Source organism: Oryctolagus cuniculus, chromosome 1 (genome assembly GCF_051225735.1).
Source record: "Oryctolagus cuniculus isolate XC-2025 breed Fujian yellow rabbit chromosome 1, ASM5122573v1, whole genome shotgun sequence".
Classification (NCBI taxonomy): domain Eukaryota; kingdom Metazoa; phylum Chordata; class Mammalia; order Lagomorpha; family Leporidae; genus Oryctolagus; species Oryctolagus cuniculus.
This window is the reverse complement of record NC_142867.1, coordinates 42366811-42381872: the sequence shown is the minus strand read 5'-3', so window position 1 is coordinate 42381872 and position 15062 is coordinate 42366811. Positions and strand designations below refer to the sequence as shown.

Genomic DNA, 15062 nt, shown 5'->3' with positions numbered 1-15062 from the left:
ATCAGCTGTTTGAGACTTTTTTAAAATTTTATTTAATAAATATAAATTTCCAAAGTACAACTTTTCAATTACAGCGCCTTTTCCCCCTATAACCTCCCTCCCACCCACAACCATCCCATTTCCCACTCCCTCTCCCATTCCATTATTCATCACAATTCATTTTCAATTAATTTTATACACAGAAAAACAATTTAGTATATACTAAGTAAAGATTTCAACAGACTGCACCCACAAAGAAACACAAAGTATAGAGTACTGTTTGGGTAGTAGTTTTACCATTAATTCACATAGTACAACACATTAAGAATAAAGGTCCTACATCGGGAGCAGGAGCACAGTGATGCAGATTTAACAATTGACACTCTTATTTATGATGTCAGTAATCACCCGAGGCTCTTGCAATGAGATGCCAACACATTGAAAGCTTCTTCAGCTCACCAACTCCAATCTTGTTTAGAAAAGGACATATTCAACGTGGAATTTATCTCATCCCTACAGTGAAAGGCACTGCCTTCCTGGATGGCCCGTTCTTTCCACTGGGATCTCACTCACAGTAGTCTTTCATTTAAGTTTATTTAGGTTTTGTGTTTGTGTTTGTGTGGTGTTTTTTTTTTTTTTTTTTTTTTTTTTTTTTTTTTTTTTTTTTTTTTTTGCCACAATGTCTTGGCTTTCCATGCCTGCGGAACTCTCATGAGCTTTTTAGCCAGATCTGAATGCCTTAAGGGCTGATTCTGAGGCCAGAGTGCTATTTAGGACATTTGCCATTCTATGAGTCTGCTTCCCGTGAAGGATCATTCTCTCCTTTTTAATTATATTAATTATTATTTGTGGACACTGGTCTTATTTATGTAATCCCATTGACACTTATTCCTATCTTTTTTATCAATTATGAATTTAAACTGATCACTTTGTGTTTTTTTGACAGGCAAAGTGGACAGTGAGAGAGAGAGACAGAAAGGTCTTCCCTTTTGCCGTTGGCTCACCCTCCAGTGGCCGCCACAGCTGGTGTGCTGCAGCCGGTGCACCGAGCTGATCCGAAGGCAGGAGCCAGGTGTTTCTCCTGGTCTCCCATGGGGTGCAGGGCCCAAGCACTTGGGCCATCCTCCACTGCCTTCCTGGGCCACAGCAGAGAGCTGGCCTGGAAGAGGGGCAACTGAGAAAGAATCTGGCGCCCCGACCAGGACTAGAACCCGATGTGACAGCACCTCTAGGTGGAGGATTAGCCTATTGAGCTGCAGCAACGGCCTAAACTGATCACTTTAATAAGTAAGATGGCATTGGTACTTGCCACCTTGATGGGATTGAATTGGAATCCCCAGCACGTTTCTAACTCTACCATTAGGGTAACTCTGAGTGAGCCTGTGCAGAACTGAACATATTTTCCCTCTCTTATTCCCACTCTTATATTTAACAGGGATCACTTTTCAGTTAAATATAAATGACTAAGAATCATTGTGTGTTAATTAAAGAGTGCAATCAATGTATTAAGTAGAACAAAAAATGCTAAAAGGAATAAAATAGTAAGTTCTTCCTCAACAGTCAGGACAAGCAATTGATCAAGACATTATTTTGGCCGGCGCCGTGGCTCACTAGGCTAATCCTCCACCTTGCGGTGCCGTCACACTGGGTTCTAGTCCCAGTCTGGGTGCCGGATTCTGTCCCGGTTGCCCCTCTTCCAGGCCAGCTCTCTGCTGTGGCCAGGGAGTGCAGTGGAGGATGGCCCAAGTGCTTGGGCCCTGCACCCCATGGGAGACCAGGAGAAGCACCTGGCTCCTGCCATCAGACCAGCATGGTGTGCCAGCCGCAGTGTGCTGGCCAAGGCGGCCATTGGAGGGTGAACCAACAGCAAAAAGGAAGACCTTTCTCTCTGTCTCTATCTCTCACTGTCCACTCTGCCTGTCAAAAAAAAAAAAAAGACATTATTTCTCATAGTGTCCATCTCGCTTCAATGGGTTTCCTCTTAGGTGCTCAGTTAGTTGTCGTTGATCAGGGAGAATATATGATATTTGTCCCTTTGGGACTGGCTCATTTCACTCTGCAAGATGTTATCCAGATTCCTCTATTTTATTGCAAATGACCGGATTTCATTTTTTACTGCTGTATAGTATTCCATAGAGTACATGTCCCATAATTTCGTTATCCAGTCTACTGTTGATGGGCATTTAGGTCGATTGCATGTATTAGCTATTGTGAATTGAGCCACAATAAACATTGAGGTGCAGACATCTCTTTTATTTTCCAATTTAATTTCCTTTGGTTAAATTCCAAGGAGTGGGATGGCTGGGTTTTATGGTGGGACTATATTCAGGTTTCTGAGGAATCTCCAAACTGACTTCCATAGTGGCTTTACCAGTTTGCATTCCCACCAACAGTGGATTAATGTCCCTTTTCCCCTACATTATCACCAGCATTTGTTGTTGGTAGATTTCTGTCTGTGAACCATTCTAACCAGGGTGAGGTGAAACCTCACTGTGGTTTTGATTTGCATTTCCCTGATGGCTAGTGATCCTGAACATTTTTTCATGTGTCTGTTGGTCATTTGGATTTCCTCTTTTAAAAAATGTCTATTGAGGTCCTTGGCCCATCTCTTAAGTGGGTTGTTTGTTTTGATGTGAAGTTTCTTGATTTCTTTCTAGATTCTGGTTATCAACCCTTTATTTGTTGCATAGTTTGCAAATATTTTTTCCCATTCTGTTGGTTGCCTCTTCATTTTCCTGGCTGTTTCCTTTGCAGTACAGAAACTTCTCAATATGATGTAATCCCAATTGTTAATTTTGGCTTTGACTCTGTCTTCGGGGTATTTTCCGAGAAGTATGTTGAGTGGATTTTTGTATAAGGTGTAACGTAGGGTTCTTGCTTCATGCTTCTGCCTGTGGAAATCCAGTTTTCCCATCACCATTTGTTGAATAGACTGTCTTTGCTCCAGGAATTCACTTTAGATCCTTGATCAAATATAAGTTGGCTGTAGATGTTTGGATTGATTTCTAGTGTTTCTATTCTGTTCCATTGGTCTATCCATCTGTTTCTGTACCAGTACCACGCTGTTTTGATTACAACTGCCCTGTAATATGTCCTGAAATCTATTATTGTAATGCTGCTGGCTTTGTTGCTGAGACAATTGTTTTGAATTGATTGTGTGACTGTTATGCAACACTAGAAATTATCCTTCCTACTTAACAGCATGCCGGAATCCAATAATCATCTTCACTTCATTCACTCAGACCGAAAATTCTAAACAGGGCTTAACTAGTCTACAAGAAAGAGAGTAGAAAAAAAATCATCAGAATAAATAACGAAGCACATGCATACATGTGTATATGTAAGACTCTAAATTATTTTTTGGTTTCAAATAATCCAGAATGAGAGAAATGTCTAAAATAATCAAACGACAATAACACTGGTGACAAATAGCAATCCTAACTCTGCCACACAAAAAGGATTATGTTTAACATGGTGATTTGTGTCCAACAAGAAATTGCTCCAATAAAGTAAAACAGGCAAGGAACTTTTTCAAGACTATTACAAGTTGGTCTTGGGACCATCAGCCTCAGTTAACATTCCTCTGGGAAGAAAGTTGTTAGGATCTGAGTAAGCGGATGGAGGGAATGGGGAAGATTAACAACTTTGTTTGCTAGTTGTCTTTACCCAAAGGAAAAATAACCTGCCTCCAATCTTTCTAACCAGAGATATTTTCAAAACTTGGAGCAAAACCCAAAGTTTGGCTCATATCCTCCTACTGCTACATCTTTATATAAATTAAAAAAAAAAAAAAAACTAGTTCTAGATTCATTGAGAAAGATGATCTTGGTCTTTAAAATGGCCAGGGGCTTTGGAAAAGATTTATGTGTCAAAAGGGCACAAAATTTTCAAAGTAAAAGGGGAATCAAGGCCTGGAGTAGTGAAGACGAAAGATTAGAATCTGATGAAGAACAGGAACGGTCTCCTCTTCATTTGCTTTTAGTAGCTCCCATGCACATATTTGAAGTTCTGAAGATACTTTATATGTTATTTTATTCTATTTTTAACAAATCACTTACTTATTTTAAAAGTCAGAGAGACAGACATGCACAGAGAAAGCTTCCATCCACTGGTTCACTCCCCACATGGCCATGACGGTCAGCCAGCTCTGGGCCAGGCTGAATCCAGGTGCAAGGAGCTCCATCTAGGTCTCCCACATGCATGCAGGAGCCCAAGAACTTAGGCCTTCCCCAGCTGCTTTCCTAGGCCATTAGCAGGGAGCTAGATTGGAACTAGAACAGCCAGGACTTGAACCAGGACCTACATGGGATACCGGCTTCGTAGGCGTATGCTTTACCTACTATGCCACAACTCCAGTCCCTATTATTTTAATATTGATTATTACTTAACATTTTATTTTCTCATAATAAAAGGTTTTTAAAGAAGTTTTGATTCACATATTGTAGCTTAGTCACAGGATTACAAAAATTGTTTAGATTTTTAGATTTTTTATATAAATTACTGCTTATCTTTATGCCTGAAACTTTTTCTGTGTTTCAGGTTAATTTGCTGGGTTTTTACTTTTTTTGTTTTGATGTGAGGTTGCAGACACAGAGCCTCTAGTCACTTTCTTGCCACTTTGGCGCTCATTAAATATCACTGTATGTAACCCAAGCTCCAGATTTATAGAGTGTGAACCCACAGGGTGGAGTATACAGTCAAGTTCAAGAATCTTAAAGTTGTTTTGGTGAAGCATTTTAACTCACACAAGAATCTGTCAGTGATTTCATCAAAGGAGGGTTACAATAAATGGAGATGTGGAGCTTTATGGAGAAAAAAATAACTCTTCAAGAATAACATTTCCACCCAAAAATGCCTCCTGGACTCAAACTTACAAGCACCACAACAGCTTTAACAAAATTTTTTTTAAAAAAGGCATATAACACGTGATTTATCTGTTGCTTCACAGACATGTAATGGTGCCAACAGAAAGCCTTTTCAGTGTTTATAATTTTCTCCTCAGACAAAGAAGGTGAAATCATCAAGTCTTTCTTTATCTTTTATATATAAACAAGGTGCTAAAATGATTGCTGGTGCTTTTCTGAGATGATTTAATTTCTAGTATTATATGCAAATGCTATAAAATAAATAGGTTATATTCATTTAAAAATACTTCTCATCCCCTTCATCTGATTTCATGTGGAGTTTTTGTAGGAGTAAAAGGAGATAATGCACGGAAATTAGCTTTGGAAACTAACTTGCTATAAAGGATATTGAATGTCACTAACACTGGCCAAGTTTAATTTCTTACCATTTATTCATATATTTTTTTTTCAAAAAATGAACAGATAACCTGGAAAAGTATATAGGTAGCGCTTGGATTTATAAAATGAAGTGTATGGATTGAATGTCCACTAAGTGAAAATACAGTAGGCATGGAAGGTGTGGTAGGGGAGTGGAGTACATCTTTAGACAGTTCACTTCAGTCATATGATTTTATTAAGTTGCTCTCTCCCTTGTAATCCAGAGTCCAAGGAAGTAAGCAACCCTATGATACACAGAGCTCCTGGGAGTGAGTGAGCACACACAATAGAGGCTATGTTTAATCAAAAACATGAAACACACTGTAAGAGCAGTCCAGATTTTGTGACTATGGAGCCATCAATGACTATGAAATTGTTCCCAGTTTAATGGACAGATTGGAATTGACCTTTCAGAAATACATCAACCCCCAAATTGTAGTCTTTGGTGGTATTCAGGACCTATAATACTCTCCTTCAGCATCTCTGGATGAGTAGGGATAGGGGAAAGTTAAATTTAAAAACTGCAAAGCATGTATAACTAATTTTAAAAAGAACACAAATTATTTGAAAAAATCAGGGGAAAGTTTAAAAAAAGAAAACATTCTCAAAGAAACAAACTATTACACCAGTACCAAAAGCTGTCAAACTCAAGTCACAAAGATTAAAGAAAAGTGATCTCAGAATCACAGATAGCATTAAATTGGAAAAATTTAAAGAAAAATACTGTAGGGCAACCAATGATAAAGAGATGAGCATCTGGTATGAAGCAAGCACACGTTTTAAAGTTTTTCATTTTAAAATGTAAAGACTCTACCAGAATTTACTGTTAGATTTTTTTTAACTTTTATTTAATAAATATAAATTTCCAAAGTACAACTTTTGGATTATAGCTGCTTCCCCCACCCCATAACCACCCTCCCACCCACAACCATCCTATCTCCCACTCCCATCCCATTCTTCATCAAGATCGATTTTCAATTATCTTTATACACAGAAGATCAATTTAGTATTTACTAAGTGAAGATTTCACCAGTTTGCACCTACACAGAAACACAAAGTATACAGTACTGTTTGAGTACTACTTATGCCGTTGATTCACATAGTACAACACATTTTTTTTTCATTTTCATTTCTCTTTCTATACAGAAGATCAGTTTAGCATACATTAAGTAAAGATTTCAACAGTTTGCTCCCACACAGAAACATAAAGTGAAAAATACTGTTTGAATACTAGTTATAGCATTAAATCTCAATGTACAGCACACTAAGGACAAAGATCCTACATGAGGAGTAAGTGCACAGTGACTCCTGTTATTGACTTAACAAATTGACACTCTTGTTTATGGCATCAGTAATCACCCTAGGCTCTTGTCATGAGTTGTCAAGGCTATGGGAAGCCCCCTGAGTTCACTGACTCTGATAATTTTTGGAAAAGGCCATGGTCAAAGTGGAAGTTCTCTCCTCCCTTCAGAGAAAGGTACCTCCTTTTTTGATGACCCGTTTTTTCCACTGGGATCTCACTCGCGGAGATCTTTCATTTAGGTGTTTGTTTTTCTTTTTTTTCTTTTTTTTTTTTTTTTCCCAGAGTGTCTTGGCTTTCCATGCCTGAAATACTCTCATGGGCTTTACAGCTGGATCCGTATGCCCTAAGGGCTGATTCTGAGGCCAGAGTTCTGTTTAGGACATCTGCCATTCTATGGGTCTACTGTGTATCTCACTTCCCATGTTGGATCATTCCCTCCCTTTTTGATTCTATCAGCTAGTATTTGCAGACACTATTCTTGTTTATGTGATCCCTTTGGCTCTTAGTCCTATCATTATGATCAATTGTGAACAGAAATTGTTCACTGGGACTAGTGAGATGGCATTGGTACATGCCACCTTGATGGGATTGAATTGGAATCCCCTGGTATGTTTCTAACTCTACCGTTTGAGGTAAGTCAGCTTGAGCATGTCCCGAATTGCACATCTCTTCCCTCTCTTATTCCCACTCTTATATTTAACAGGGATCACTTTTCAGTTAAATTTCAGCACGTAAGAAGAATTGTGTATTGATTACAGTATTCAACCAAAAGTATTAAGTAGAACAAACAAACAAAAAATACTAAGAGGGATAACATATCAAGTTGCTCATCAACAGTCAGGGTGAGGGCTGTTAGATTTTTGAAGTTGAATATAAATGCTCATATTGTCATAGGTTGGGTTTAGGGCCTAAGTTACTTTTCCAGATTCTTGTATTTTACTTAGAATAGAATTCTAAATACAGGCCCAAACATGGCATATAGTGTGATAAACTTAATTTACAAATGAGAAAAGTACATAGGCCCATTAGGGCTTTATTAAGGGGAAAGATGCCCAAGAAAAGGAATTATCAAACCTTACTCTGCTCGTCCTGAGTCCATGTAGCCAAGAGAGAACATACTTCAGATCATCCTAGCTTTTTATGTGCTTAGAAAAACAGGAATGTTTATGTGGTAACACCCCCACGTCCCAGATAAGAGGAAATGCTTTCTGAGGAGGGGTCCCCTGATTGACAGGTAGATGAACATGATAACACAAAATGAAGGAGGTGTGGCTTCCAGCTCATGAATTTAAAATTATCTTTCTAAGTTTCACAAAATCAGTATTATCAATTCATGGACTTTCTTATAAGTTGTTAAGCAACTTTACAATATTAAATCACTACCATGATTGAATTATCTTTCATTTCTTATTTTTTGTAGCAAATTCAGAATGAAGAGTCTAACTGACCTCTGTGGATGCTGCTTTCATTGTAAGAAATTTTTAATGGGTTCCCAAAGAGGCTTTTTGTTATTTTGCAGATCAGTCTATAAGAGCCACCATTTCCTGAACTAGACTATCTTGTTAAAAAAAAAAAAAATTTGTTTACAGTTCTCAGGGCCCATTAATTAAGTCTTTTGATGTCACTAATAACTATAAGAAGTCTCAGGAATCTATGCAGTAGGCACATTATTGGATGATTTGTACCTTATAATATCTCCTTAGCACAGGGATTACTGTCTTCAACACTGTTGAAAAAAGTCTTCTTAATATGCACCTTCACATTTTTTTTCCTTACCTCTTGGGTCTGACTATATCTTGAGCCCAGATCAGTTTGTCTCTACACCCTGCCTTTTCTACCCCAACTATATTTATGAATTTAAAATGCACCCTTGCTCTCCTGGTAGCTATGAATTCACCCTTTAAATAACAGTGCTGAGCCGGTGCCGCAGCTCACTAGGCTAATCCTCCGCCTTGCGGCGCCGGCACACCGGGGTCTAGTCCCAGTTGGGGCGCCGGATTCTGTCCTGGTTGCCCCTCTTCCAGGCCAGCTCTCTGCTGTGGCCAGGGAGTGCAGTGGAGGATGGCCCAAGTGCACCAGGAGAAGCACCTGGCTCCTGCCTTTGGATCAGTGCGATGCGCTGGCCACAGTGCGCTGGCCGCGGCGGCCTTTGGAGGGTGAACCAGTGGCAAAGGAAGACTTTTCTCTCGGTCTCTCTCTCACTGTCCACTCTGCCTGTCCAAAAATAAATAAATAAATAAATAAATAAATAAATAAATAAATAAAATAACAGTGCCATGATTGCAACATTGTAGGTTGGAGTATTATGACTAATTATCCCTTTTTTGGCCCCTTACTCCTGGCAAGTAATTTTCCTAGTTTTCTTTCCTTTTTGTTAAGTTCATATTAATATATATCTGTGCTGCATTTGATTCTCCATTCAACTATACACTACAATGAAAAGGGGAAGATGCTGGTAAAATTCACTTTAATAATTTAGGATGTGCAGTATGACATTTATATTGCTTCCATTACTTTTATTTAAATCACCAAAGAATATATGAGTATGTGTTTATATAGATGCAAATATGTGCTTCTACACATTGGATTCCAATTTTATATGGACAATTCTGGTCTCTACATTACTTTCCAAACTTCATTTTTTTAAATTTCTCAGTATTTAATTCAAATATTTCAAAGCACAAAGAAACACACACAGATAAGCAAGAGAGAATATGAGAGAGAGAGAGAAAGATAGGGAGAAACTCACATTTGCTGATTCACTTCCCATATGACTATAACTGCTCAAGCTGAGCCAAACTGAACTGGTAGCTGGAAATTCAATCTGGATCTTTGACGTGGATGGCTAAAACTACTTGAACAATTACTTGCTTCCTCGTAGGGTCCACATTAGCAGGAACCTGGAATCTGCAACCAGAGATAGGACTGGAATCTAGGTATTCTCATATGGGACACAAGCATTTTAACCAGATTGTTAACTACTAGGCCAAAATCCACCCCTATTTTTGGTCTTTGGATTAAAGTGTTGTTCTGCGGGTCTCTTATGATGTTGTTCCATGGGTCTCTTCATTGACTTGCCATGAGTGGACTGGGGAGAAGTGGCACAGAATCAAGACACAGACACAGGGAGCCGGGAGAAAGTGGGCTAGAGGTGAACAGCCCACAGACTCATTTATTCCAGGAAGTACATAAACTTATATAGCCAAGGCAGCCAATCTGGTCAAGGAGAGTTTTATGCTATAACCAATCACTGCCTGTAGCTAGGCAGATGCCTCTGCCAGGTGGGTCCCACTGTCATTTCCTGAGTAATTTAATGCACGTCTTGCTCGCTTGCCAGCACCATCTTGGCATGGTCTTCCCATTCCACCACATTAAATGTTGCATCACCTAGTTACAGAAAATATAAATGATAATTTTCATTTCTTTAAAATATTTTATTTATTTATTTGAAAAAGTTACAGTGAGGAAGAGACAGAAAGAGAGCAAGAGAGATATATTTTCATCTACTGGTTCACTCCGCAAGTAGCCACAACATCCAGGGCTTGGCTAGCCAGAAAGCAAAGCCATGAGTTTCATCCAGGTCTCCTCCATGTGTGTCAGAGACTCAAGCTCATGAGTCATCTTCCATGGCTTTTCTCAGGCCATGTCCCTATTTGGAGAACCTCCCTGGTTGAGACCCCAGTGGAAAAGAGTGGCCATCAAAGAAGGATGTACTTTTCTCCAGAAGGAGGAGAGAACTTCCACTTTGCATATGGCCTTGTCTAAATACTGATGAAGATTACAGAACTCAGAAGGCTTCCATGGCCTATGCAGCTCATGTCAAGAGCCTCACGTGATCACTGACGTCACACGTAGGCATGTTAATTGTTAAATTAGCAACAGGAGTCACTGTGTACTAACTTTCCATGTAAGACCTCTGTTCTCAAAAGAGCTACAGTATTAACTTTAATGGCAAACTTAATCCCAAATATTTGCTTTGTCCTATATTATGCATCATATGTTCTAGTTATGTCTAAGTGTCAAACTCCATTGCCTGTGTTTTTAGGTTTTTATTTAAGGTTTAGTAAGTGCCTCAAATGTAAAATCTTAAGTACATGTCTCTGTAAAATTCCTTTCTTGTATGTTTTAGCATAGGATCAAATATTTAAAGGCAGCTGAGGAGATTTCTGAGAATGGCAAAATTCTGTGGACTTTGGATTCCAAGATTTGGATTCCAAGCTTTTGTGTATAGCTTTAAAGACGCCCTGACACAGTCTCTGTACTGAAAAGGGTAGCTACACAAGTTGTTCCAGAGAATTAAGGAGCTTCTAAATAAAAGCTCCGGTATTGGGAATTGCTGATGACAAGATTCTTTGGAATTTGGATTCCAAGATTTGGATTCCAAACTTTTGTATATAGCTTTAAAGAGGCCCTGATGCAGACTTTGTACTGAAAAGGGTAGTTACAAAAGTTGTTACGGATTCCAGGATTTGGATTCTAAGCCTTGTGTTTACTCAGCCTCTGAGACAGACACTGTGCTGGACAGGGAAACTGCAATGGTGTTCCAAGGAATCTGAGCGTTTTTTAACAAAAACTCCAACATTTGAAATTCCTGAGCAAGCCATTAATAAGAAGATCCTCTTCAGATCAGCTTCAGCTTAAATGAAAGGGACCTTACTAGGTGCTATTGAGCACAACTACCTCTGTGAAATTAGGATTAAATTTCTACCTCTTAAGTCTTCACAGGTGAATACAAAAGACATGCCTGACTGTTCCTAGAAGCCAATCAGAAACCTTAAGTAATTCAAACCAAAAATGATAAGTAAAACCTTTGCCTTTATCTCCTTAAGGCAAACATGCTGTACCTGCCTTTCTTAATTATCTCTGGGAACTGTTATTGATGATTAAACTACCTAATGATTTCTTCTATTATAACTCTTTATACTCAAGATAAATGGGTTTATAATCTACATAAGGGGAGCCTATCACTACCCACTACCTGGAAATCTGTAAGACATGTTGTTTTCATCTAAAGGGGTACCACACCTACAATCGGTTTTGCTCCAGTTTTGCCTTTGCTAATTAACAGCTTATATGTTTCAGAACTCAGCTTCAAGAGTAACTGACCATGCAGGGGACACAGACTTTGGCAATGACCGAGACTGCCCCAGCTCACAAAGCAAATTTGTTAGATAGAATAAACAGAGACTTCCAGACCCTGGATAGGCAGGGCCTGCACTACGCCCCTCATAAGGAGGAAGAAGTTACAGAAGAGATGATTCAATGTCCATCAACTCCCCTTAGGATTAAGGGGATGGAGTCTCTGAGGGGGGAATGAAGTAGGCAGGCATACAGGTTAAAATTGATTAGATTTGTGAGCTGGAAAACCACGCCTTCACCACGCCCCTGTGTGACCTCATGCCTTACTGGATACCTTCACCATGCCCCTGTGTGACCTCATGTCCCTACCTGGCCACACCTGGCTGCACACCAGCCAATCAGGTTAATTATCCACTCCCCTTTGGACGTGGGTTAAAAGCTGGGACATAGTATGTACCACCCTTCTCTTCCCTGGCCTCTTTTTCATGGTCCAGAATCATTCTTACAGTCTTTATCAGAGTGCCTAACAGCAGCATTTTTTTTCAATTAATTACCTGAGCTCTATAGGCAGAAAGGGCCTGAACATCAGTTCTACCATTGGCTTATTTCCTACGCTTCATTGACACACTTGCTTTGGCTTCGTTGGCAATTTGTTTCTGCCCGTATGAAATGAAGGAGTAAAAGGGGAGTTGGGAGCTGTAGAAGTCAGGGTTGGACTGGAGGTGAATTTTACTGAGGAAGCTCATTCTGGGTCTTGCTTATCTTGCTTTGTGCAGGGGAGGCTCTGAGATGTTATGTTTTGTAAAGATTTAAAAATTCTATGACATGTTTACTCTCCAAGCAAAGCGTGTGATGATACACAAGCAGCACAGGGGTCCTGGGAGCAGCTTTAGAAATGTGGGTATATTGAGCCTTGCTCCTTTTCTGTCAAAGCATCGCAGGGAATCATCATCTCCCTTTTGCATTCTGAAGAGAATTTTATCTGCAGTATGTTTCCCTCCTCTTCGTTTCTTGTGGTTTTGTTTTTGTAGATTTTTTCTTTTTCTTTCATTTTCTTTTTTCTGCATTTACTTTCCTTGCCTGTTTCCTTACTGCAAGTCAACCATTATATAATGCTTACCTAGTGTTAAGTGAAGCTCAGTGTTTCCAAGCACACAAGCCCTGTATCCTGAATTGCACATTTCTGTCTTCCAAAGACATCTTTCTGTAGGAATGATCATTTCCATGCAATTTAGGCCTCATCTCTCAACACTGCATGATATGTTCTGTTGTCTTTGGTTAGGAAGCAATTTTTTTCTGTTTTGTTAGACATATACTCTGCCCTTTCAGCAGTGCCAACTCTCCCCTTCAGATGAATCGATTCACAACTTTAATAGGTCTGACATGACCTACCTCAATCCATCTGAAATTTGAACTTTCTTGACACATGTGTTTTTTGCTTTCCAACTGACATTTGAAAGTTAATTCATCCCAAATAGGGACAATTGCTCTTTGATGTGACCTCCTCACCACAACAGGAAGAGTGTCCTCAATTGTTAATCTCAGTTGACAGTACAATTCGGGAGTCCTGTTCTGATCTCATTCTTTTCATACCTTCTACAACCAAATTTTTGAAGTCCTGGACATTTTACCCTTATAATATTTTTCCTCCTCTCTTTCTCCTATTTTTTTTTTCTCTCTAAAACAAACAGCCAAAATTATTTCTCTGTGATTCTTGTAATCGCCTTCTAACTATTCCATTTCCTATTTTTTTATTTTCATTTCTTTATACACATGATTGCCAAATCCATCTCTCTGAAACTTAGCTTTGTCCATATAGTTTCATCTACTCCACTGCTTATAACAAAGACATATCACCAAATAAAAATTTTTCCAAAACCTCCAACATGAGTTCTATCCAATATCTCCTTTTAATATTTCCATATTTCTCAAGGGCTTATGTTTTCTTAGGCTTTCTCTCTCATCTTCTTACTACAGTGATTCTCTTTTATCAGTCTCAAGCTAGCTCAAAACAAACAAACAAAAAAACACAATTACTTTTCCCTTAATCACTTCTTTTCCAAAGTGTCAATTCCACAAAGCATTGTATACTAATGAAACTGGCTAAAATTTTTTGAAGCAACAGATATTTAATAACCAAATGTGCCAAATTATATTAGAGTTTGGGGCTTATATGGGACACAAAGAGTGATTTATCGGGTACTTTTGTTTTTTGTAGCCTTAGCCTCATGCTACATTTTGTCAGCTTTCAAAAATCAACTTTCTCACATTTTCTTCCTAATATAAAGTAGGTCTTCCCAATGGATTTTCACATGCAGCAATTGACATGGGAAGCACATAGCCATCAACTTAAAATATAATTCAAGTCCCTTGTTTTCTAAATTCAGTACCTACCTAGCTATCAACTCTTTCCACACCTTATCTCTTCTGCATGTCTGATTTTCCTTCAATCATATTAAAATGGTATGGCTTTACTACTACAATCCCTCTTTTATTGTAACTAGCTCTAGTACTATCTTACTGATTTTCCTAATTACTCATTCATTCTGACTCTGGTTTATTGTCCATCCTCTTCATACTATGCTTTGACCTTGTTGAATACCTCTTTGACTGTATTCTGTTAAATAGAGTAGATTACCAATTTCCATGAGAGATGAAACTGTTTTTTGTTGATACAAATTCTTAGCTCCTGTCATAATTCTTAGCTCTCTGTCACACAGAAAGCAGATCGTCAATAAATCCTTTTTAATGTATACATTGTTTTCAAAGTTTAGATTTACTTGTTATATGTGATCACCTAATTCACTTATATAATCTATGCCCAAATACTTTTTAAAGAGAACTAAACAATTATTATAGTATACCACTTAATAGTTGAACTGAATATGAGGATAATTATTCATGTTTGATTAACACCATTTTACATAAGTACTATTACATTACTGATATATGTAAAAATTGTTTTGCATAATAATGTTGAAAGAGTAGGCAAATCATTCATATTAGCAGTACTAAGGCTGGCAAACATCATCTTATACCTTTGCTTTCAGTGTTCCAAAAAGTATCAACAGTTACCTTATAAAATATTGGTAGGCAGATTTTTAGCAACATTTGAAAAAAAAAAATGTACCATTTGCAAAGTTACAATTCACTGAGCTGATTCCTTTGCTATTTAAATAATTTATGTTGTAGTTTAAACTTTTTTTTCACTTAGCCATATCCTCTACTTAACTGTGGCATCATTTAGTCCTTGGAACAGTTGTTCCTAGGCAGTTGTGTCAATGTTAGTGATATCCCCATGCTATTTATAGTGTACACTGGCAGCGGAACTTCAGTATGTTCTATGAAGCCCTTTTCCCCTTTGCAAAGTTAAGAATCCCACCAAATAGTCTTTATTAAATCATTCTCCCACTCTACTC

General features: G+C 38.4%; 1 long non-coding RNA gene across 1 annotated transcript; it reads right to left on the bottom strand.

The window, feature by feature from the left end:
* Positions 1 to 2211: 2211 nt before the first annotated feature.
* Positions 2212 to 13671, bottom strand: LOC149128367 (uncharacterized). The gene is made up of 2 exons (XR_016218202.1): positions 9314 to 13671; positions 2212 to 3251 (listed from the first exon to the last, which is right to left on the bottom strand). It is a non-coding gene; the product is annotated as an uncharacterized LOC149128367 (long non-coding RNA).
* Positions 13672 to 15062: the final 1391 nt, after the last annotated feature.